The sequence below is a fragment of the Thalassophryne amazonica genome, unplaced genomic scaffold, assembly GCF_902500255.1.
Source record: "Thalassophryne amazonica unplaced genomic scaffold, fThaAma1.1, whole genome shotgun sequence".
NCBI lineage: Eukaryota > Metazoa > Chordata > Actinopteri > Batrachoidiformes > Batrachoididae > Thalassophryne > Thalassophryne amazonica.
This window is the reverse complement of record NW_022986239.1, coordinates 611,505-635,673: the sequence shown is the minus strand read 5'-3', so window position 1 is coordinate 635,673 and position 24,169 is coordinate 611,505. Positions and strand designations below refer to the sequence as shown.

Genomic DNA, 24,169 nt, shown 5'->3' with positions numbered 1-24,169 from the left:
TGCAGTGCGATCACTGTCCAGTACAGCGCGCACACCTGGATGGTTGTCGTGTCCATGATGGAACATCTGACAGCTGTGGAACACCTATCATGGCATATCCAGCATGTCCTGGTGGAGATGGAATCACCGGCCAGCAACATGCCCACACCAACACAACAGAGATTAAAATAAAAACCCAGCTGCTCCAGCTGCATGTCACAGTGCCACTGCACCATCCAGCTGGACAGCCACGTCATGTAACATGGGATTGCTGATGATCATTGCCCAGGCGTGCCCACCGAGACAGTTTCATGGTGCCAGTGCACGCGGACACACCGAAGCCTTCAGGTCACGGCCCATGTGCGCCCACCAAGGCAATCAGATAATGCCAGTGCACACGGGCGCACTGAAGCTGTCAGGTGATCACATGCACGTTCACCAAGGTGATTATCATGTTGGAGTTCACCACTGTGTCATTGCTACTCAAAGCTGGAGAACACATATCATGCCATGAAGAACATCACCTCTCAACACGCCACCGTGTGTGGGCAGGCTCTCATGATAAAATAATAAAAACACATATCACCTTTGGAACACATTCACCTGTGCCAGCCAGGCTGCCCAATGTGAAAATATCCATCTGATCATGTGAACGGCTAGCTGGCGAGGCAAATGTCACGTCCATCGCGTGAGTTATAGTCCACATGACATGCTGTCCTTTGGCACGCTGTGCACGGATTGGTCAGAGACAGCTGAACGCGCGGACCCTCTGTGTGCCTGGTTGATGTGTTCCGCCGCGGGATCATACACAGCTGTCCAACCATCTGTCCGGACAGTGGTTGGAATTTTCAGGTTTCGCTATTCACCCTTTTTTGGCCTGTTACGGTCTCATTCGCCCAACTTCATGTTATGTGTGAATGGGCCATGATTGTGATTGTCAGTTAAAATGTGTGTGTTCGTGTCATTGTACACATAGCTGCAAGCGGCTGATTGAATTTCATTTTTGACTTGCAGTCATTAATGATCTTTGTGTGATTGACCACACAAACTTTGTGTAATTAATCATGTGATGTTTGTATAATTTAACATGTGATCTTTGCTTGATTGATCATGCAGTCTTTGTGTGATTACTCGTGATGTTTCTGTGATTATCATGTGATCTTCGTGTATTTAATCATTCAGTCTTTGTGATATTATCTTTGTGTGATTGATCATGAGATCTTTGTGTGATTAATCATGTGATCTTTGTGTGATTGCTCATGCAGTCTTTGTGTGGTTACTCATGATGTTTCTGTGAATAATCATGTGATCTTTGTGATGTTATCTTTGTGTGATTAATCATGTTATGTTTGTGTGTGTAATCATGAGAACTTTGTGTGATGAATCATGTGATTTTCATGTGTTTAATCACGATTGTCATTTGTTTACTCATGTGATGTTTGTGTGATTGATCACGCAGTCTTTGTGTGATTAATCATGTGATGTTTGTGTGATTAATCATGTGATCTTTGTGTGATTGATCATGAGATCTTTATGTGATTAATCATGTGATGTTTGTGTGATTTATCATATTTGTGTGCTTAATCATGCAGTCTTTGTGTGATTAATCATGCAGTCTTTGTGTGATTAATCATGTGGTCTTTGTGTGTTGTATCATATTATCTTTGTGTGATTAATCACGTGGTTTTCATTTGTTTACTCATGTGATGTTTGTGTGATTAATCATGAGATCTTTGTGTGATTTATATTATCTTTGTGTGCTTATATCAAATCAATTCAATTTTTTTATATAGCGCCAAATCACAACAAACAGTTGCCCCAAGGTGCTTTATATTGTAAGGCAAGGCCATACAATAATTACAGAAAAACCCCAACGGTCAAAATGACCCCCTGTGAGCAAGCACTTGGCGACAGTGGGAAGGAAAAACTCCCTTTTAACAGGAAGAAACCTCCAGCAGAACCAGGCTCAGGGAGGGGCAGTCTTCTGCTGGGACTGGTTGGGGCTGAGGGAGAGAACCAGGAAAAAGACATGCTGTGGAGGGGAGCAGAGATCAGTCACTAATGATTAAATGCAGAGTGGTGCATACAGAGCAAAAAGAGAAAGAAACAGTGCATCATGGGAACCCCCCAGCAGTCTAAGTCTATAGCAGCATAACTAAGGGATGGTTCAGGGTCACCTGATCCAGCCCTAACGCCCTTAATCAAATCAAATCAATTTTATTTATATAGCACCAAATCACAACAAACAGTTGACCCAAGGCACTTTCATTGTAAGGCAAAAGCCATACAACAACTACAGAAAAACTCCAACGGTCAAAACGACCCCCTGTGTCATCATCATAATAATCATCATGTAATCATGCAGTCTTTGTGTGATTAATCATGTGATGTTTGTGTGATTAATCATATTATCTTTGTGTGCTTAATCATGCAAGTCTTTGTGTGATTAATCATGTGATGTTTGTGTGATTTATCATATTATCTTTGTGTGCTTAATCATGCAGTCTTTGTGTGATTAATCATGTGGTCTTTGTGTGATTAATCATGTGATGTTTGCATGATTAATCATGTAATGTTTGTGTGATTGATCACACAGTCTTTGTGTGATTAATCATGTGATCTTTGTGTGGGCGATCATGAGATCTTTGTGTGATTAATCATGTGATCTTTGTGTGATTTATCATAATATCTTTGTGTGCTTAATCATACAGTCTTTGTGTGATTAATCATGTGGTCTTTGTGTGATGTATCATATTATCTTTGTGTGATTAATCACATGATCTTTGTGTACGAATGAGCAAGGTTGAAGCCGAATCAGGCCAAATGGGAAAAAAAGCCCAAATTTGCGGCACAGTTGGGTGGGACAGACATTGGGACTGCTGTGTACCATGTCACTCTACTGGACCCCGAATGCCATCCAACGTATGGACGTTAAATGCAGGTCCCCCTGATGTCTGCATCACTGTGGTACATGAGAGATCAGTTTATGATGGCCATCGGATGACCTCCGTCATCACCAGTGCACGCACCTGTTATAACAAGCAGTCTGTGATGTTGACTGACATGTAACGTGTTGACACCCCATGGGTCCAATCACTGTTATCCAACAGCTCACAATATGTGTCATGTGTGATATGTGATAAATGTGTCCTTTCCCTGTCCCACTCACTGTCTATCAGCATGATACGTCCCATCAGGGTGGACATTTCCTTCCCACACATAATGGACCATGTGCACATGTGCGATTGGCGTTTTGGAGCCCTGTGAGGGGCAGCGCTGTGATTGGACCTCACTGCTCCATAGGCTGCGCTCGATTGAAGTCCACAGCTCTACACATAACCATCCGCTTTTATCGCCGCTTGCAGCTGCCAGACAGAAGGAAGGTCACTGTCCGCTAAAGGGCTGATGTGCTGGAGAGAGTAAGAGGGGGCGAGAGAGGGGGCGGCCAGGCGAGCGAGTGAGGGGCAAGCGCTGTTTGAACACAGCATCATATGGAATAATTATTTCATAGTGCACAACACATCTGCCCTCGGATCATGGCGGGTGTCACCATCCCTCTTCGCACCAATGTCACATGGATGACATGACAGCTGATGGCAGCAGAGTGGCTGGTGATCACTGTGCGGTGGTAAGTGTGTCTGGAGTTGTTCCAAAGGTGATTATTTACTTTATTTGCATTACATTGCCAACCGTTTTAATGGTTTAGGTGATGTATCAGTTATTTAATGTTCATTACAGCTGTGACACCACATTCACAAGTGCTGTGCTGGTGAACGTCTATGTGATGCGCTGACTCATAACGCAGCCGTCTGCAAGGGGTGTTACATCCATGATAACATAATATTACAGGCTGTATCTGCTGTGGCGACCCCAAACAATAACAGGAGCAGCCAAAAGGGTTAGGGTTAGTGGATCTGTAATATCATGTTCATTATGGGCATAACACTGCATTCATCTGCGTGTGCTGCCAGAACAGTGGCCGAATATTCATTCGGGCGGCATTCGGGCTCATTTGACCTCTAGTGTGAGAGGCGTATAATTATATGATGTTTGTCTGATTAGTGTTCTTTGTGTGATTAATCATGCAATCTTTGTGTGATTAATCATGTGATATTTTTGTGATTAGTCATGATATTTGTGTGATTAAGCATGTGTTCTTTGTGTGATTAATCATGTGATATTTTTGTGATTAGTCATGATATGTGTGTGATTAAGCATGTGTTCTTTGTGTGATTAATCATGTAATCTATATGTGATTAGTCATGATATTTTTGTGATTAGTCATGATATTTGTGTGATTAAGCATGTGTTCTTTGTGTGATTAATCATGTGATATTTTTGTGATTAGTCATGATATGTGTGTGATTAAGCATGTGTTCTTTGTGTGATTAATCATGTAATCTATATGTGATTAGTCATGATATTTGTGTGATTAAGCATGTGTTCTTTGTGTGATTAATCATGTGATATTTTTGTGATTAGTCATGATATGTGTGTGATTAAGCATGTGTTCTTTGTGTGATTAATCATGTAACCTATATGTGATTAGTCATGATATTTTTGTGATTAGTCATGATATTTGTGTGATTAAGCATGTGATCTTTGTGATTAATCATGTGATCTATATGTGATTAGTCATGATATTTTTGTGATTAAGCATGTAGTCATGATATTTTTGTGATTAAGCATGTGATCTTTGTGTGATTAAGCATGTGATCTTTGTGTGATTAATCATGTGATCTATATGTGATTAGTCATGATATTTTTGTGATTAAGCATGTGATCTTTGTGTGATTAAGCATGTGATCTTTGTGTGATTAGTCATGATATTTGTGTAATTAAGCATGTGATCTTTGTGTGATTAAGCATGTGATCTTTGTGTGATTAATCATGTGATCTATTTGTGATTAGTCATGATATTTTTGTGATTAAGCATGTGATCTTAATGTGATTAGTCATGATATTTTTGTGATTAAGCATGTGATCTTTGTGTGATTAAGCACGTGATCTTTATGTGATTAGTCATGATATTTTTTGTGATTAAGCATGTGATCTTTGTGTGATTAAGCATGTGATCTTTGTGTGATTAAGCATGTGATCTTTATGTGATTAGTCATGATATTTGTGTGATTAAGCATGTCATCTTTGTGTGATTAATCATGTGATCTATTTGTGATTAGTCATGATATTTGTGTGATTAAGCATGTGATATTTGTGTGATTAAGCATGCGATCTTTATGTGATTAGTCATGATATTTGTGTAATTAGTCATGATATTTGTGTGATTAATCATACGATCTTTGTGTGATTAATCATGTGATCTATATGTGATTAGTCATGATATTTGTGTGATTAAGCATGTGATCTTTGTGTGATTAATCATGTGATCTATTTGTGATTAGTCATGATATTTGTGTGATTAAGCATGTGATCTTTGTGTAATTAAGCATGCGACCTTTATGTGATTAGTCATGATATTTGTGTAATTAGTCATAATATTTGTGTGATTAATCATACGATCTTTGTGTGATTAATCATGTGATCTATATGTGATTAGTCATGATATTTGTGTGATTAAGCATGTGATCTTTGTGATTAATCATGTGATCTATTTGTGATTAGTCATGATATTTGTGTGATTAAGCATGTGATCTTTGTGTGATTAAGCATGCGATCTTTATGTGATTAGTCATGATATTTGTGTAATTAGTCATGATATGTGTGTGATTAATCATACGATCTTTGTGTGATTAATCATGTGATCTATATGTGATTAGTCATGATATTTGTGTGATTAAGCATGTGTTCTTTGTGTGATTAATCATGTGATCTATATGTGATTAGTCATGATATTTTTGTGATTAGTCATGATATTTGTGTGATTAAGTATGTGTCGTTTGTGTGATTAATCATGTGATCTTTATGTGATTGATCACACATCTTTGTGATTAATCATGTGATCTTTCTGCATATTTGTGTGATCTTTGTGTGATTATTGCATGTTTTTGTGTGATCTTTGTGTGTTTTTTGTGTGATCTTTGAGTGATCTTTGTGTGCTAATTGAGTGTTTTTTTCTGATTTTTGAGTGATAATTGCATGTTTTTTGTGATCTTTAAGTGATAATTGCGTGTTTTATGTGATATTTGTGTTATAATTACATTTTTGTGTGATTGTTGAGTGTTTTTATGTGATCTTTGTGTGAACATTGTGTTTTTATGTGATCTTTGTGATAACTGATTGATTTTATTTGATCTTTGAGTGATTTTTATATTATCATTGTGTGATAATTGAGCAATTTATATGTGATCTTTGTGTTAATTCAGTGATTTTTATGTGATCTTTGTGTGATAGTGATTTTATGAGATCTTTGAGTGATTTTTTAATGTGATCTTTGTGATTGATCATGCAATCCTTGCATTATATCATGTGATATTTGTGTGATTGGTCATGTGAGCTTTGTGTGATTAGTCATGTCATATTGTGTGACTGATTGGTCATGTCATATTTGTGTGATTGATTGGTCATGTGGGCTTTGTGTAATTGATCGTGATATTTCTGCATATATGTGTAATTTCTATGTCACCTTTGTGTTAATTCAGTGATTTTCTGTGATCTTTGAGTCATTATTTAAATGTGATCTTTGTGATTGATCATGCGATTGTTGCGTTATATCATGTGATCTTTGTGTAATTAATCATGTAATATTTGTGTATTTGGTCATGTGTTCTTTGTGTGACTGATTGGTCATGCCATATTAGTGTGATTGATTGGTCATGTAGCCTTTGTGGGATTGCTCATGTGGCCTTTGTGTAATTAATCGTGATATTTCTGCATGTGCATGTGATTTCTATGTGACCTTTGTATTAATTCAGTGATTTTTATGTGATCTTTGTGTGATAGTGATTTTATGAGATCTTTGAGTGTTTTTTTAATGTGATCATTGTGATTGATCATGCAATTGTTGCATTATATCATGTGATCTTTGTGTAATTAATCATGTGATATTTCTGTGACTGATTGGTCATGTCATATTTGTGTGATTGATTGGTCATGTGGCCTTTGTGGGATTGGTCATGTGGCTTTTGTGTAATTAATCGTGATATTTCTGCATGTGCATGTGATTTCTATGTGACCTTTGTTTTAATTCAGTGATTTTTATGTGATCTTTGTGTGATAGTGATTTTATGAGATCTTTGAGTGTTTTTTTAATGTGATCATTGTGATTGATCATGCAATTGTTGCATTATATCATGTGATCTATGTGTAATTAATCATGTGATATTTGTGTAATTGGTCATGTGATCTTTGTGTGATTGATTGGTCATGTCATATTTGTGTGATTTATTAGTCATATGGCCTTTGTGTGATTGGTCATGTGGCCTTTGTGTAAACAATTGTGATTTTTCTGCCTATGCCTGTGATTTTGAGGTGAACTTTGACTCTTTTTTTTGTGTGATAATTGGCTGTTTTTGTGTGATCTTTGTGTGATAAATGAGTGTTTTATGTGATCTTTGAGTGGTTTTTATTTGATTTTTGTGTGATAAATGAATGTTTTTATGTGATCTTTGAGTGGTTATTATGTGATCTTTGTGTGATAATTGAGTGATTTTGATGTGATCTTTGAGAGTTTTTTCTGTGATCTTTGTTTGATAATTGCATGTTTTTCTGTGATCTTTGTGTGATAATTGAGTGATTTTTATGTGATCTTTGAGAGTTTTTTCTGTGATCTTTGTTTGATAATTGCATGTTTTTATGTGATCTTTGTGTGATAATTGAGTGTTTTGTGTGTGATCTTTGTGTGATAATCACATGTTTTTATGTGATCTTTGTGTTATTTTTATGTGATTTTTGTGGGATAATTGTGTGATAATTGCATGTTTTTTATGTGATCTTTGTGTGATAATTGAGCATTTTGTGTGGGATCTTTGTGTGATAATAACGTTTTTATGTGATCTTTGTGTTATTTTTATGTGATTTTTGTGGGATAATTGTGTAATAATTGCATGTTTTTATGTGATCTTTCTATGATAATTGAGTGATTTTTTAATGTGATCTTTAAGTGGTTTTATGTGATCTTTGTGTGATAATTAAGTGATTTTTATATGCTTTTTGAGTGATTTTTCTGGGATAAATTTGTGTTCTTTGTGTGATATTGAGTGTTTTTATGTGATCTTTGTGTCATAATTGAGTGATTTTTATGTGATCTTTGAGTGTTTTTTCTGTGATCTTTGTTTGATAATTGCATGTTTTTTATATGATCTGAGTGGTTTTTATGTGATCTTTGTGTGATATTGAGTGTTTTATGTGATCTTTGAGTGGTTTTTGTGTGATAATTGCATGTTTTTATGTGGTTTTTGTGTGATAATTGCATGTTTTTATGTGATCTTTGTGAGATAATTTAATGTTCTTATGTGATCTTTGAATGATTTTTGTGGGATAATTTTGTGTTCTTTGTGTGATATTGTGTGTTTTTATGTGATCTTTGAGTGGTTTTTGTGTGATAATTACATGTTTTTCTATGATCTTTGTGTGATAATTGCATGTTTTTTATATGATCTGAGTGGTTTTTGTGTGATCTTTGTGTGATAATTGCATGTTTTTTGTGTGATCTTTGTGTGATAATTGTGTGATCTTTGTGTGATAGTTGCTTTTTTGTGTGATCTTTGTGTGATAATTCTCTTTTTTGTGTGATCTTTAAGTGATAATTGTGTGATCTTTGTCTGATAGTTGCTTTTTTGTTTGATCTTTGTGTTATAATTACATATTTTTTGTGACGTTTGAGTAATTTTTTATGTGATCTTTCTGTTATAATTATGTGATAATTGAGTGAATCATTTTTATGTGGTAATTGAGTGTTTTTTGTGATATTTCAGTGATTTTTGTGTGATCTTTGTGTGATCCTTGAGTGATTTTTGTGTTATCTTTGAGTGTTTTTTGTGTGATAATTGTGTTTATCGTGTGATCTTTGTGTGATAATTGAATGTTTTTTGTGTGATATTTGTGTGAACATTGTCGTAATTTAGTGATGTTTGTATGATGTTTGAGTGATTTTTGTGTGATCTTTATGTAGTAATTGAGTGATCTTTGATTTTTTTGTGTGATCTTTGAGTGATTTTTTCTGATCTTTGCGTGATCTTTGAGTGATATTGTGTGATCTGTGTGATTTTTGTCTTATCTTTGTGTGATATTTGGATGATTTTTGTCTGATCTTTGTGTGTTTTTTATGTGATCTTTGAGTGATTTTTGTCTCATCTTTGTGTTGTGATTGAGTGATCCATGTTTGATTTTTCTGTGATGTTTGATTGTTTTTTGTGTGATCTTTGTGTGATAATTGAGTTTTTGTGTGATATTTATGTGATTTTTTTGTGTAATCTTTTTGTGATCGTGGGTGCTTGTGGGTGATTTTGGGTGATCTTTCAGTGACAATTGCCTGTTTTTGTGTGGTTTTTGGGTGATTTTTGTGTGGTCTTTGGATGATTTATTAGTGATTTTTTTGTGACAGTGGTGTGTTTTTTGTGTGAGTGCTTTTGTATGATCACTGTGCTGCGGTGGTTTGAATCATATTTATCTAATAGATTACAATCTGTTCATGTAAATGGGGAATCTTCTTCACAGACTAAGGTTAATTATGGAGTTCCACAAGGTTCTGTGCTAGGACCAATTTTATTCACTTTATACATGCTTCCCTTAGGCAGTATTATTAGACAGCATTGCTTAAATTTTCATTGTTACGCAGATGATACTCAGCTTTATCTATCCATGAAGCCAGAGGACACACACCAATTAGCTAAACTGCAGGATTGTCTTACAGACATAAGGACATGGATGACCTCTAATTTCCTGCTTTTAAACTCAGATAAAACTGAAGTTATTGTACTTGGCCCCACAAATCTTAGAAACATGGTGTCTAACCAGATCCTTACTCTGGATGGCATTACCCTGACCTCTAGTAATACTGTGAGAAATCTTGGAGTCATTTTTGATCAGGATATGTCATTCAATGCGCATATTAAACAAATATGTAGGACTGTTTTTTTGCATTTGCGCAATATCTCTAAAATCAGAAAGGTCTTGTCTCAGAGTGATGCTGAAAAACTAATTCATGCATTTATTTCCTCTAGGCTGGACTATTGTAATTCATTATTATCAGGTTTGTTGTGTGGGTCGCTGAAGAGGAGGTACTGCTGGCCCACTACCACCAGATGGCGCCCTGCTTGGAGTGCGGGCTTCAAGCACAAGAGGGCGTTGGAGCCGCTGGGAGTGACAGCTGTCACTTATCAGCACCAGCTGTCACTCGTTCAACTCATCACCATATAAGCTGGACTGCAACTCCACCTCCTCGCCGAGAAATCAGCTACCGTTCCAGGTAATCTTTCTCTGCTGTGATTTTCTGAGTGTTTAAACATTGTTCTGTGTGCAGCCGTTTATCCTGTGGACTCAGTCTGTAATTGGATTGGCGGATAGTGTGACTTGCGACGTCTTCGCCTTACACTCCTTCCAGGGAGAGCGACTGACAGGAGCTGCACGGGTGATTCTGTGTCTGGAGGTGGAGGTTCTCCCTCCCGGAGGAACTAAGCTTTACACGATTGCTGGGTGTGTATTCACACACCCACCATTAACTGTTTCTGTTTTCTGCCAGCAGTACCGGGTCTGACTGCTGAAGACAATGGCCACCTGGGGCGCAGGGCTTGGCGGCTCCGGTGTTCTTCAGATCCGTTGGTGGTGGAAGCTGTGTGGGATCCGGCTCTTCTCTCGCCAGACGTCTTCTATCTTCGAGCCTGCCCACACGTCACCTTGTGTATAATTGACAATCCACATTATTGTTATTGCCTGTATTTCGTTGTGCGATTCACAACATTAAATTGTTACTTTTGGCTTATCCATTGTCCGTTCATTAACACCCCTGTTGTGGGTCCGTGTCAGGACACCTTCCCAACATGATTTCTCGGCCAGCGTCATGGATCCTGAGGGGCGTCAACCATCGCTTGAACAGCCAATGGAAGAGCGAGGTGAACAGGCGTCAGCAGGAGGCGTGTTAGGTGAGCTGCAGCAAATCTTAACCGCTTTCACTGCTCGGTTGGACTTAGTCACCGAGCGGAATGTGATTCTCAATCGGAGGATGGAGGCTCTCACCGCCCGGGTGGAAGCGCAGGCTCAGTGCGCTGCTGCAGCACCTCCCCCTGCTGACCGGAGGCCTGAAACAGACATTCCGCTGGTCATTCAACGAACCCCCCCACCGTTCCCTGAAGCATACATAAGCCCTCTGGAGCCGTACGGAGGCTGTGTCGAGATGTGCGCGGACTTCTTAATGCAGTGCTCGCTCGTCTTTTCACAGCGTCCCGTCATGTACACGTTAGACGCTAGCCGGGTGGCTTACGTTATAAATTTGCTTCGAGGAGAGGCACGCGCCTGGGCTACGGCGCTCTGGGAGCAGAATTCACGGCTCCTAACATCATACGCTGGGTTTGTGAGGGAGTTCAGACAAGTGTTCGACCACCCTCATAGAGGCGAGACAGCTTCAAGCGTGCTGCTGTCGATAAGACAGGGGTGCCGGAGCGCAGCTAAGTATGCAGTTGACTTCCGCATCGCGGCAGCGCGAGCCGGCTGGAATGCTGTTGCGCTCCACGCCGCCTTTGTAAACGGACTGTCTCTGGTCCTTAAGGAGCACCTGGTGGCAAAGGACGAGCCACGGGATTTAGACGGGCTTATCGACCTGGTTATACGGTTGGACAACCGATTAACAGAACACCGACGGGAGCGAGACGAGGGGCGTGGTCAGGCACAAGCCGTCCCTCTTCCTCCCGGGTCCGAAAGGGAGCCGTCTTCCCCACTCTCCACAGCCAGGGCACTCCACGTGACGACAGCTCCCCCTGCTGCCGTTGCTATGGAGACGAGCAGAGCCAAAAGGCGATCAGATCAGAGACAGAGGAGGCTGGTCCATGGGGAGTGTTTTCTCTGCAGCTCAACTGAGCACACGCAGAAAAACTGCCCCAAACGGTCAAAACAGCAGCACCCATCCTTAGAAACTGGGCTAAGGGTGGGTCACAATACCCACGCGGGGAAACCCCGTAAATCTGCACGAATCCCAGTCACGATCCTAAGTGAGGATTTAACCCTTCACGCCCCAGTACTAGTAGACACGGGGTCGGAAGGGAATCTGCTGGACAGCAGATGGGCAAAGGAAGTAGGGATCCCTCTGGTGGCTCTGCCTTCACCTTTGAAGGTATGGGCACTAGATGGCACCCTTCTTCCATTAATCACACAACAGACACAGCCCGTGACATTGGTTGTGTCTGGGAATCACAGGGAGGAGATCGTGTTTTATGTAACACCTTCTACCTCCCGAGTGATTCTAGGGTTTCCATGGATGGTGAAGCACAATCCCTGGATTGATTGGCCGTCTGGGGTTGTGACGCAGTGGAGCGAAACCTGCCACCGGGAATGTTTAGGATCCTCGGTTCCACCCGGTGTGACAGCTACTGAGGAGGTCAAAGTCCCCCCCAATCTGACGGCGGTGCCGGAGGAGTACCATGATCTTGCTGACATCTTCAGCAAAGATCTGGCACTCACTCTTCCCCCGCACAGACCATACGATTGCGCCATCGATTTGATCCCGGGCGCTGAGTACCCGTCCAGCAGGCTGTACAACCTCTCACGTCCAGAATGATTATCAATGGAGACCTACATCCGGGACTCCTTAGCTGCCGGGCTGATCCGGAACTCCACCTCCCCGATGGGTGCAGGTTTCTTTTTTGTGGGTAAGAAGGACGGCGGACTCCGTCCATGCATCGATTACAGAGGGCTGAATGAGATTATGGTTTGTAATCGATACCCATTACCTCTGTTGGATTCAGTGTTCACGCCCCTGCATGGAGCCCAAGTATTCACCAAACTCGATCTTAGGAATGCGTACCACTTGGTTCGGATCCGGAAGGGAGACGAGTGGAAGATGGCATTTAACACCCCCTTAGGTCACTTTGAGTACCTGGTCATGCCGTTCGGCCTCACTAACGCCCCTGCGATGTTCCAAGCATTGGTTAATGACATCTTGCGGGACTTCCTGCACCGGTTTGTCTTCGTATATCTAGACGATATACTCATCTTTTCTCCGGACCCTGAGACTCATGTCCAGCATGTACATCAGGTCCTGCAGCGGTTATTGGAGAACCGGCTGTTTGTGAAGGGCGAGAAGTGCAAGTTCCACCGTACTTCTTTGTCCTTCCTGGGGTTCATCATCTCCTCCAACTCCGTCTCCCCTCATCCGGCCAAGGTTGCGGCGGTGAGAGATTGGCCCCAACCAACAAGCCGTAGGAAGCTGCAACAGTTCCTCGGTTTTGCAAATTTCTACAGGAGGTTCATTAAGGGTTACAGTCAGGTAGTGAGCCCCCTGACTGCCCTAAACTCCACTAAAGTCCCCTTCACCTGGTCGGATCGGTGCGAAGCCGCGTTTAGGGAGTTGAAACGCCGGTTCTCGTCTGCACCAGTTCTGGTGCAGCCTGATCCTAATCGCCAGTTCATAGTTGAAGTGGATGCCTCTGACTCAGGGATAGGAGCTGTGCTATCCCAGAGCAGGGAGTACGATAAGGTTCTCCACCGTTGTGCCTATTTTTCCCGCAGGTTGACCCCGGCTGAGAGGAATTATGACGTTGGCAATCGGGAACTCCTGGCGGTGAAGGAGGCTCTTGAAGAGTGGAGACACCTGTTGGAGGGAGCGACGGTGCCCTTCACGGTTTTCACGGACCATCGGAACCTGGAGTACATCCGGACCGCCAAGCGGCTGAACCCCAGGCAAGCCCGCTGGTCACTGTTCTTTGGGCGCTTTGACTTCCAGATTACATACTGCCCCGGGACCAAGAACCAACGATCGGATGCCCTGTCCCGGGTGCACGAAGAGGAAGCCAAGGCCGAGTTGTCGGACCCAACAGAGACCATCATCCCCGAGTCCACTGTCGTGGCCACCCTCACCTGGGACATGGAGAAGACCGTCCAGGAGGCCCTGACACGGAACCCGGACCCGGGGACCGGCCCGAGGAACAAATTGTACGTCCCACCAGAGGCCAGACCTGCGGTTTTGGACTTCTGTCATGGTTCCAAGCTATCCTGTCATCCTGGGGTGCGCAGAACCATGGCAGTGGCCCAGCAGCGTTTCTGGTGGGCGTCTATGGAGGCCGATGCCTGGGATTATGTCCAGGCCTGTACCACCTGTGCCAGGGGCAAGGCCGACCACCTACCGGTGCCTCACCGCCCCTGGTCCCACATCGGCCTGGACTTTATCACGGACCTCCCGCTGTCCCAGGGCAACACCACCATCCTCACGATAGTGGACCGGTTCTCCAAGGCGGCCCACTTCGTGGCCCTCCCGAAGCTCCCGACGGCCCAGGAGACGGCAGACCTCCTGGTCCACCACGTCGTGCATCTGCATGGGATACCAGCGGACATCTTCTCGGATCGTGGTCCTCAGTTCTCTTCCCAAGTCTGGAGGAGTTTCTGCAGGGAACTAGGGGCCACCGTGAGTCTCTCGTCCGGGTATCACCCTCAGACAAACAGACAGGCAGAGCGGGCTAACCAGGAGCTGGAGCAGGCCCTCCGCTGCGTGACCTCCGCGCACACGATGGCCTGGAGCAACCATCTGGCCTGGATTGAGTATGCCCACAACAGCCAAGTGTCGTCTGCCACCAGCCTCTCCCCGTTTGAGGTGTGTTTGGGGTACCAGCCCCCATTGTTCCCACTCGTGGAGGGGGAGGTCGGTGTGCCCTCGGTCCAGGCCCACCTCAGGAGGTGCCGCCGGGTGTGGCGGACTGCCCGTTCTGCCCTGTTGAAGGCCCGGATGAGGGCCAAGGCCCCTGCATACCACCAGGAGGTGTGGTTGTCGACAAAGGACATCCCACTTCAAGTGGAATCACAGAAACTCAAGGACAGGTTTATTGGACCATTTCCCATCCTCAAAGTCCTCAGTCCGGCCGCAGTGAAGCTAAAGCTGCCAGCTTCACTGCGGATCCACCCGGTTTTCCATGTGTCTTGTCTCAAACCTCATCACACCTCACCACTCTGCACCCCTGGCCCTGCACCGCCTCCTGCCCGGATCATCGACGGGGAGCCAGCATGGACCGTGCGTCGGCTCCTGGGCGTCCGTCGTAAGGGCCGGGGGTTCCAGTATCTGGTGGACTGGGAGGGGTATGGACCCAAAGAACGCTCCTGGGTGAAGAGGAGCTTCATCCTGGACCCGGCCCTCCTGGCCGATTTCTACAACCGGCACCCGGACAAGCCTGGTCGGGCGCCAGGAGGTGCCCGTTGAGGGGGGGGGGGGGTCCTGTTGTGTGGGTCGCTGAAGAGGAGATACTGCTGGCCCACTACGACCAGATGGCGCCCTGCTTGGAGTGCGGGCTTCAAGCACGAGAGGGCATCGGAGCCACTGGGAGTGACAGCTGTCACTTATCAACACCAGCTGTCACTCATTCAACTCATCACCATATAAGCTGGACTGCAACTCCACCTCCTCGCCGAGAAATCAGCTACCGTTCCAGGTAATCTTTCTCTGCTGTGATTTTCTGAGTGTTTAAACATTGTTCTGTGTGCAGCCGTTTATCCTGTGGACTCAGTCTGTAACTGGATTGGCGGATAGTGTGACTTGCGATGTCTTCGCCTCACACTCCTTCCAGGGAGAGCGACTGACAGGAGCTGCACGGATGATTCTGTGTCTGGAGGTGGAGGTTCTCCCTCCCGGAGGAACTAAGCTTTACACGATTGCTGGGTGTGTATTCACACACCCACCATTAACTGTTTCTGTTTTCTGCCAGCAGTACCGGGTCTGACTGCTGAAGACAGTGGCCACCTGGGGCGCAGGGCTTGGCAGCTCCGGTGTTCTTCAGCTCCGTTGGTTGTGGAAGCTGTGTGGGATCCGGCTCTTCTCTCGCCAGACGTCTTCTATCTTCGAGACTGCCCACACGTCACCTTGTGTATAATTGACAATCCACATTATTGTTATTGTCTGTATTTTGTTGTGCGATTCACAACATTAAATTGTTACTTTTGGCTTATCCATTGTCCGTTCATTAACGCCCCCTGTTGTGGGTCCGTGTCACGACACCTTCCCAACAAGGTTGTCCTAAAAGTTCCCTGAAAAGCCTTCAGTTAATTCAAAATGCTGCAGCTAGAGTACTGACAGGGACTAGAAGGAGAGAGCATATCTCACCCATATTGGCTTCTCTTCATTGGCTTCCTGTTAATTCTAGAATAGAATTTAAAATTCTTCTTCTTACTTATAAGGTTTTGAATAATCAGGTCCCATCTTATCTTAGGGACCTCATAGGACCATATCACCCCAATAGAGCGCTTCGCTCTCAGACTGCAGGCTTACTTGTAGTTCCTAGGGTTTGTAAGAGTAGAATGGGAGGCAGAGCCTTCAGCTTTCAGGCTCCTCTCCTGTGGAACCAGCTCCCAATTCAGATCAGGGAGACAGACACCCTCTCTACTTTTAAGATTAGGCTTAAAACTTTCCTTTTTGCTAAAGCTTATAGTTAGGGCTGGATCAGGTGACCCTGAACCATCCCTTAGTTATGCTGCTATAGACGTAGACTGCTGGGGGGTTCCCATGATGCACTGTTTCTTTCTCTTTTTGCTCTGTATGCACCACTCTGCATTTAATCATTAGTGATTGATCTCTGCTCCCCTCCACAGCATGTCTTTTTCCTGGTTCTCTCCCTCAGCCCCAACCAGTCCCAGCAGAAGACTGCCCCTCCCTGAGCCTGGTTCTGCTGGAGGTTTCTTCCTGTTAAAAGGGAGTTTTTCCTTCCCACTGTCGCCAAGTGCTTGCTCACAGGGGGTCGTTTTGACCGTTGGGGTTTTTCTGTAATTATTGTATGGCCTTACAGTATAAAGCGCCTTGGGGCAACTGTTTGTTGTGATTTGGCGCTATATACATAAAATTGATTTGATTTTGATTTGATTTGATTTGATCTTTGAGTTATTTATATTCAAGCTTTGTGTTGTAATTTAGTAATATTTGTGCGCTCGTTCAGTGATTTTTGTGGGATCCTTGGGTGTTTTTGTGTGACAATTTAGTGATTTTTGTTTGATCTGTGAGTGATAATTATGTGTTTTTTGTGTGACCTTTGTGTGAAAATTGCCTGTTTTTTGTTTGATCTTTGTGTGATAATTGAGTGGGTTTTTTGTGTGATTATTGCATTTTGTATGATCTTTGATTCTTCAGTGATTTTTGTGTGATTGTTGTGTGATAATTGTTTTTTCTGTGAGCTTTGCATGATTTTTGTGTGATCTTTTTGTGATATTTGTGTGATCTTTGAGTGATATTTGAGTGATTTTTGTGTGATCTTTGGGTGTTTCTTAAGTGATTTTTGTGTGATAATTGCTTGTTTATGTGTGGTTTTTGTGTGATAATTTCATGTTTTTATGTGATCTTTGTGTGATAATTGAGTCTTTTTTGTGTGATCCTTGAGTGATTTTTGTCTGATCTTTGTGTGATTCTTAAGTGATTTTTGTGTGACAGTTGCGTGTTTTGTGTGATAATTTTGCATTTTTGTGTGATCTTTGTGTGATAATTGAGTGTGTTTGTGTGATCTTTGAGTGATATTTGTGTGATAATTGTGTGTTTTTTGTGTGATCTTTGCATGATTTTTGTGTGACCTTTCTATGATTGAGCGTTTTTGTGAGATCTTTGCATGATTTTTGTGTGACCTTTCTATGATTGAGCGTTTTTGTGAGATCTTTGCATGGTTTTTTGTGGGATGTTTATGTGATTATTGCATTTTGTGTGATCTTTGTGTGATTCTTTAGTGATTTTTGTGTGATTGTTTTGTGATAATTGTTTTTTGTGTGATCTTTGTGTGATTTTTGTGTGATCTTTTTATGATAATTGAGTGTTTTTGTGTGATCTTTGAATGATATTTGAGTGATTTTTGTGAGATTGCGTGTTTTTTTGTGGGATGTTTGTGTGATTATTGCATTTTGTGTGATCTTTGTGTGATTCTTTAGTGATTTTTGTGTGATTGTTTTGTGATAATTGTTTTTTGTGTGATCTTTGTGTGATTTTTGTGTGATCTTTGTGTGATCTTTTTGTGATAGAGTGTTTTTGTGTGATCTTTGAATGATATTTGAGTGATTTTTGTGAGATTGCGTGTTTTTTGTGGGATGTTTGTGTGATTATTGCATTTTGTGTGATCTTTGTGTGATTCTTTAGTGATTTTTGTGTGATTGTTTTGTGATAATTGTTTTTGTGTGATCTTTGCGTGATTTTTGTGTGATCTTTGTGTGATCTTTTTGTGATAATTGAGTGTTTTTGTGTGATCTTTGAATGATATTTGAGTGATCTTTGTGTGATCTTTTTGTGATAATTGAGTCTTTTTGTGTGATCTTTGAATGATATTTGAGTGATTTTTGTGTGATCTTTGTGTGATCTTTTTGTGATAATTGAGTGTTTTTGTGTGATCTTTGAATGATATTTGAGTGATTTTTGTGTGATCTTTGGGTGTTTTTTGTGTGATAATTGAGTGATTTTTGTTTGATCTGTGAGTGATAATTACGTGTTTTTGTGTGATCTTTGTGTGATAATTGAGTGGGTTTTTTTGTGTAATTGTTGAGTGATCTTTGTGTGGTAATTGAGTGTTTTTTGTGTGATTTTTGAGTGATTGTTATGTGATCTTTGTGTGGTAATTGAGTGGTCTTTGTGTGATCTTTGAGTATTTTTTGTGTGATCTTTGAGTGATTTTGTGTGATCATTATGTAATAATTGAGTGATTTTTTTCTGATCTTTGTGTGATCTTTGAGTGATTTTTGTCTGATCTTTATGTGATTAAGTGATTTTTATGTGATTTTTGTGTGATAATTGTGTGTTTTTGGGTGGTTTTTGGGTGATAATTTAGGATTGTTGTGTGATCTTTGTGTGATAATTGAGTGTTTTTGTGTGATTTTTGTGTGGTTATTGTATTGTGTGATCTTTGAGTGATATTTGAGTGTTTTGTGTGATCTTTGTGTGATAGTGATCAGGTCCCATCTTATCTTAGGGACCTCATAGTACCATATCACCCCAATAGAGCGCTTCGCTCTCAGACTGCAGGCTTACTTGTAGTTCCTAGGGTTTGTAAGAGTAGAATGGGAGGCAGAGCCTTCAGCTTTCAGGCTCCGCTCCTGTGGAACCTCCACAGCATGTCTTTTTCCTGGTTCTCTCTCCCTCAGCCCCAACCAGTCCCAGCAGAAGACTGCCCCTCCCCGAGCTTGGTTCTGCTGGAGGTTTCTTCCTGTTAAAAGGGAGTTTTTCCTTCCCACTGTTGCCAAGTGCTTGCTCACAGGGGGTCGTTTTGACCGTTGGGGTTTTTCCGTAATTATTGTATGGCTTTTGCCTTACAATATAAAGCACCTTGGGGCAACTGTTTGTTGTGATTTGGCGCTATATAAATTAAATTGATTTGATTTGATTTGATCTTTGTGTGATCTTTGTCTGATAATTTAGTGTTTTTTGTGATGTTTGCATGGTTTTTGTGTGATCTTTGAGTGATTTTTGTCTGATCTTTGTGTGATTTTAAGTGATTTTTGTGTGATCTTTGTTTTTTGTGTGTTCTTTGTGTGATAATTGAGTGACTTTTGTGTGATCATTGTGTGTCTTTTGTGTACTCTGTATGATTATTGTGTATATTCTTGTAATCTTTGTGTGATTCTTAAGTGATTTTTTTGTGAACTTTGGGTGTTTTTGGGGTGATGTTTGAGTCATTTTTGTGCAAACTTTGGGTAGTAATTGAGTCATCGTTGTGTGATCTTTAGGTGGCTTTTGTCTGATCTTTGCATGGTCTGAATAATTTTTGTCAGATTTTTGTGTGATGTTTTTTGTGATAATAGTGTGACTGTTGTGTGATCTTTGTGTTGTAATTGGTGGATCTTTGAGTGATTTTTGCGTGATCTTTGACTGTTTTTTATGTGATCTTTGTCTGATAATTGCAATGTTTTTGTGTGATAGTTTAGCATTTTTGTGTGATCTTTGTATGATAATTGCATGGTTTTGTGTGATCTTTGAGTGATATTTGTGTGATCTTTGCGTTATAATTTAGTGTTTTTGTGTGATCTTTGCAGGTTTTTTGTCTGATCATTGTGTGATAAATGCGTGTTTTTAGTGTGCTCTTTGCATGATTTTTGTGATCTTTATAAAATTGAGTGTTTTTGTGTGATCTTTGCGTGTGATCTGCGTCTGATCCCTTTTTTGTGTGATCTTTGCATGATAATTCCATGGTTTTTGAGTGATCTTTGAGTGGTTTTTGTGTGATCTTTGTGTGATAATTGAGTGTTTTTGTGTGATCTTTGAGTGATATTTGAGTGTTTTTGTGTGATCTTTGAGTGGTTTTTGTGATCATTGTGTTATAGTGTTTTTGTGTGATTTTTGTGTGATCTTTGTGTGATAATTGTTTTTGTGTGATGTTGGAGTGATTTTTGTGTGATCTTTGTCTGATCCCTTTTTTGTGTGATCTTTGCATGATAATTCCATGGTTTTTGAGTGATCTTTGAGTGGTTTTTGTGTGATTTTTGTGTGATAATTGAGTGTTTTTGTGTGATCTTTGAGTGATATTTGAGTGTTTTTGTGTGATTTTTGTGTGATAATTGAGTGTTTTTGTGTGATCTTTGAGTGATATTTGCATGGTTTTTCTGTGATCTTTGTGTGATAAGTGTTTTTTGTGTGATCTGTGAGTGATTTTTGTGATCGTTGTGTGATAGTGTTTTTGTGTGATCTTTGAGTGATTTTTGAGTGTTTTTGTGTGATCTTTGCATGGTTTTTCTGTGATCTTTGTGTGATAAGTGGTTTTTTGTGTGATCTTTGAGTGTTTTTGTATGATCTTTGCATGGTTTTGGCAGGGCCTGACGGTTTCTCTGGTCTGTTGGTTGGTTTTTGGTTTGTTTTTGTTGTTCTCATTTTACTCATGTACTGCTTTTCTGTGTATTCTTTTCTTGTGGGGATTTTACTGCTGGGGTCTGTCTGTGGTTCTCTCTCTCTCCCTTTCTTGCCATGCCCTGTTTCTGGTTTCTTCCACGCACACCTGTTCATGATGTGCTGATTGTCACCTGAGGTTTTATTATCTCACGGGTGGTGTTGGTTCTTTGCCAGTTTGTTGCGCCCTGTGCCTTCATACCAGCTCTCATTCTTGTGTTTCCTAGATCTGCCTGCTTCAGTATGTACTCAACCTCCTGCCCATTTTTTTCCCACCTCGTCTAGCCTTATGATCTTTGTACTGCTGCTGTGCCTTTTGGACTGCCTTTCTGCGTACCGACCATTGCATTCCTTCTCACTAAAGCCTTTTTGCAATCAGAGTCATGTCAGTGAGCCTTGCATTTGTCTCCTACCAAACCAGCCTGTCAGAACAAACTGGCCAACAATGGAGACAGCAGGCTCAGAGCCGTTTCACCTGGCGGTACGCCACCACAGCCAGCAGCTCGCACAGCAAGGGGACAAGCTCGATACGCTAAGCTCTGGGTTTAGCGAACTTGTCACAAGCCAAGAAACCTTTATGGTGTCAGTAAGTGATCAGATGAGTCAACTGCTGTCCAGGCTCGATGTTCATGCTACGTCAGATGCGGCCACCGGCAATCCTAGCATACCACTGGGCTGCCAGCTGTCTCGCCGGCTTCGTACCAGTGCCTGTCATCTTAAATCAGTTGTCACGTCCCGAACGCTTTCGGGCGACTCCGGTGACGTCAGACCCTTTATCACCCAGTGTGAGTTACATTTCAAACTAATGACATCCATGTTCCCGTCTGACAGATAAAAAACTGCATACATCATCACTCACCTGTCCGGTCGAGCAGCTGCCTGGGCCACGGCTGAGTGGGGACGACAATCACCCGCCTGTGCTTTACTCCCGGCATTCACAAGAGCCCTCAAGCAAGTATTCCAACATACGGCCCCGGCCCAATCCCTCATGAAGCTGAAGCAGGGCAGCTGTCGGGTCACAGATTATGCAGTCGATTTCCGCATCTCCTCAACATACATTTCCAGGGCCTGTCAGCAGAAATTCAAGATCAGCTCATCGCCATAGACTTGCCAGAAGATTTGGACAATCTGATTGCACTCGCCATCCGCACAGATCAGCGCCTCCAGGACCATCCTCGCCATGGGAGTCGACATCCTGACTATCAGTCCAACGCGCCTCCTGGCCGCTCCGCCTCCTCCACTCATGCCCAGCCAGAGCCATCTCAGCACAGCACAGAGGAACCGATGCCGCTCGGGCGCATGCGCCTGACCCCAGCCGAGTGACAGCACCGCCAAGTGGACGGCCTCTGTTTTTACTGTGGACAAGCTGGACACATGATAGCCGATTGTCAGGCCAGGGGTGCCACCAAGCAGTCGAGCGGAATTCAATCAATCAATTTTTTTATATAGCGCCAAATCACAACAAACAGTTGCCCCAAGGCGCTTTATATTGTAAAGCAAGGCCATACAATAATTATGTAAAACCCCAACAGTCAAAACGACCCCCTGTGAGCAAGCACTTGGCTACAGTGGGAAGGAAAAACTCCCTTTTAACAGGAAGAAACCTCCAGCAGAACCAGGCTCAGGGAGGGGCAGTCTTCTGCTGGGACTGGTTGGGGCTGAGGGAGAGAACCAGGAAAAAGACATGCTGTGGAGGGGAGCAGAGATCGATCACTAATGATTAAATGCAGAGTGGTGCATACAGAGCAAAAAGAGAAAGAAACAGTGCATCATGGGAACCCCCCAGCAGTCTACGTCTATAGCAGCATAACTAAGGGATGGTTCAGGGTCACCTGATCCAGCCCTAACTATAAGCTTTAGCAAAAAGGAAAGTTTTAAGCCTAATCTTAAAAGTAGAGAGGGTGTCTGTCTCCCTGATCTGAATTGGGAGCTGGTTCCACAGGAGAGGAGCCTGAAAGCTGAAGGCTCTGCCTCCCATTCTACTCTTACAAACCCTAGGAACTACAAGTAAGCCTGCAGTCTGAGAGCGAAGCGCTCTATTGGGGTGATATGGTACTACGAGGTCCCTAAGATAAGATGGGACCTGATTATTCAAAACCTTATAAGTAAGAAGAAGAATTTTAAATTCTATTCTAGAATTAACAGGAAGCCAATGAAGAGAGGCCAATATGGGTGAGATATGCTCTCTCCTTCTAGTCCCCGTCAGTACTCTAGCTGCAGCATTTTGAATTAACTGAAGGCTTTTTAGGGAACTTTTAGGACAACCTGATAATAATGAATTACAATAGTCCAGCCTAGAGGAAATAAATTTGTGTGATCTTTGTGATGTTTGAGTGATCTTTGTGTGATAATTGAGTGTTTTTTGCGTGTTATTTGTGTGATCTTTGTGATGTTTGAGTGATCTTTGTGTGATAATTGTGTGTTTTTTGCGTGTTATTTGTGTGATCTTTGTGATGTTTGAGTGATCTTTGTGTGATAATTGAGTGTTTTTGTGTGTTATTTGTGTGATCTTTGTGATGTTTGAGTGATCTTTGTGTGATAATTGAGTGTTTTTTGCGTGTTATTTGTGTGATCTTTGTGATGTTTGAGTGATCTTTGTGTGATAATTGAGTGTTTTTTGCATGTTATTTGTGTGATCTTTGTGATGTTTGAGTGATCTTTGTGTGATAATTGTGTTTTTTGCCTATTTGTGTGATCTTTGTGATGTTTGAGTGATCTATGTGTGATAATTGTGTTTTTTGCGTGTTATTTGTGTGATCTTTGTGATGTTTGAGTGATCTTTGTGTGATAATTGAGTGTTTTGTGCGTGTTATTTGTGTGATCTTTGTGATGTTTGAGTGATCTTTGGCTGATAGAGTGTTTTGTGCGTCTTATTTGTGTGATCTTTGTGATGTTTGAGTGATCTTTGTGTGATAATTGAGTGTTTTTTGCGTGTTATTTGTGTGATCTTTGTGATCTTTGTGATGTGTGAGTGATCTCTGTGTGATAAATGCATTTTGTGCGTGTTATTTGTGTGATCTTTGTGATGTTTGAGTGATCTTTGTGTGATAATTGTGTTTTTTGCCTATTTGTGTGATCTTTGTGATGTTTGAGTGATCTTTGTGTGATAATTGAGTGTTTTTGCCTATTTGTGTGATCTTTGTGATGTTTGAGTGATCTTTGTGTGATAATTGAGTGTTTTTTGCCTATTTGTGTGATCTTTGTGATGTTTGAGTGATCTTTGTGTGATAATTGCGTGTTTTGTGCGTGTTATTTGTGTGATCT

General features: G+C 42.0%; 1 protein-coding gene across 1 annotated transcript in view; it reads left to right on the top strand.

Annotated features, from left to right (window-relative positions):
- Positions 1-24,169, top strand: part of nfasca (neurofascin homolog (chicken) a) — a 201,474-nt gene that overhangs the window by 103,091 nt on the left and 74,214 nt on the right. The window lies entirely within an intron of this gene.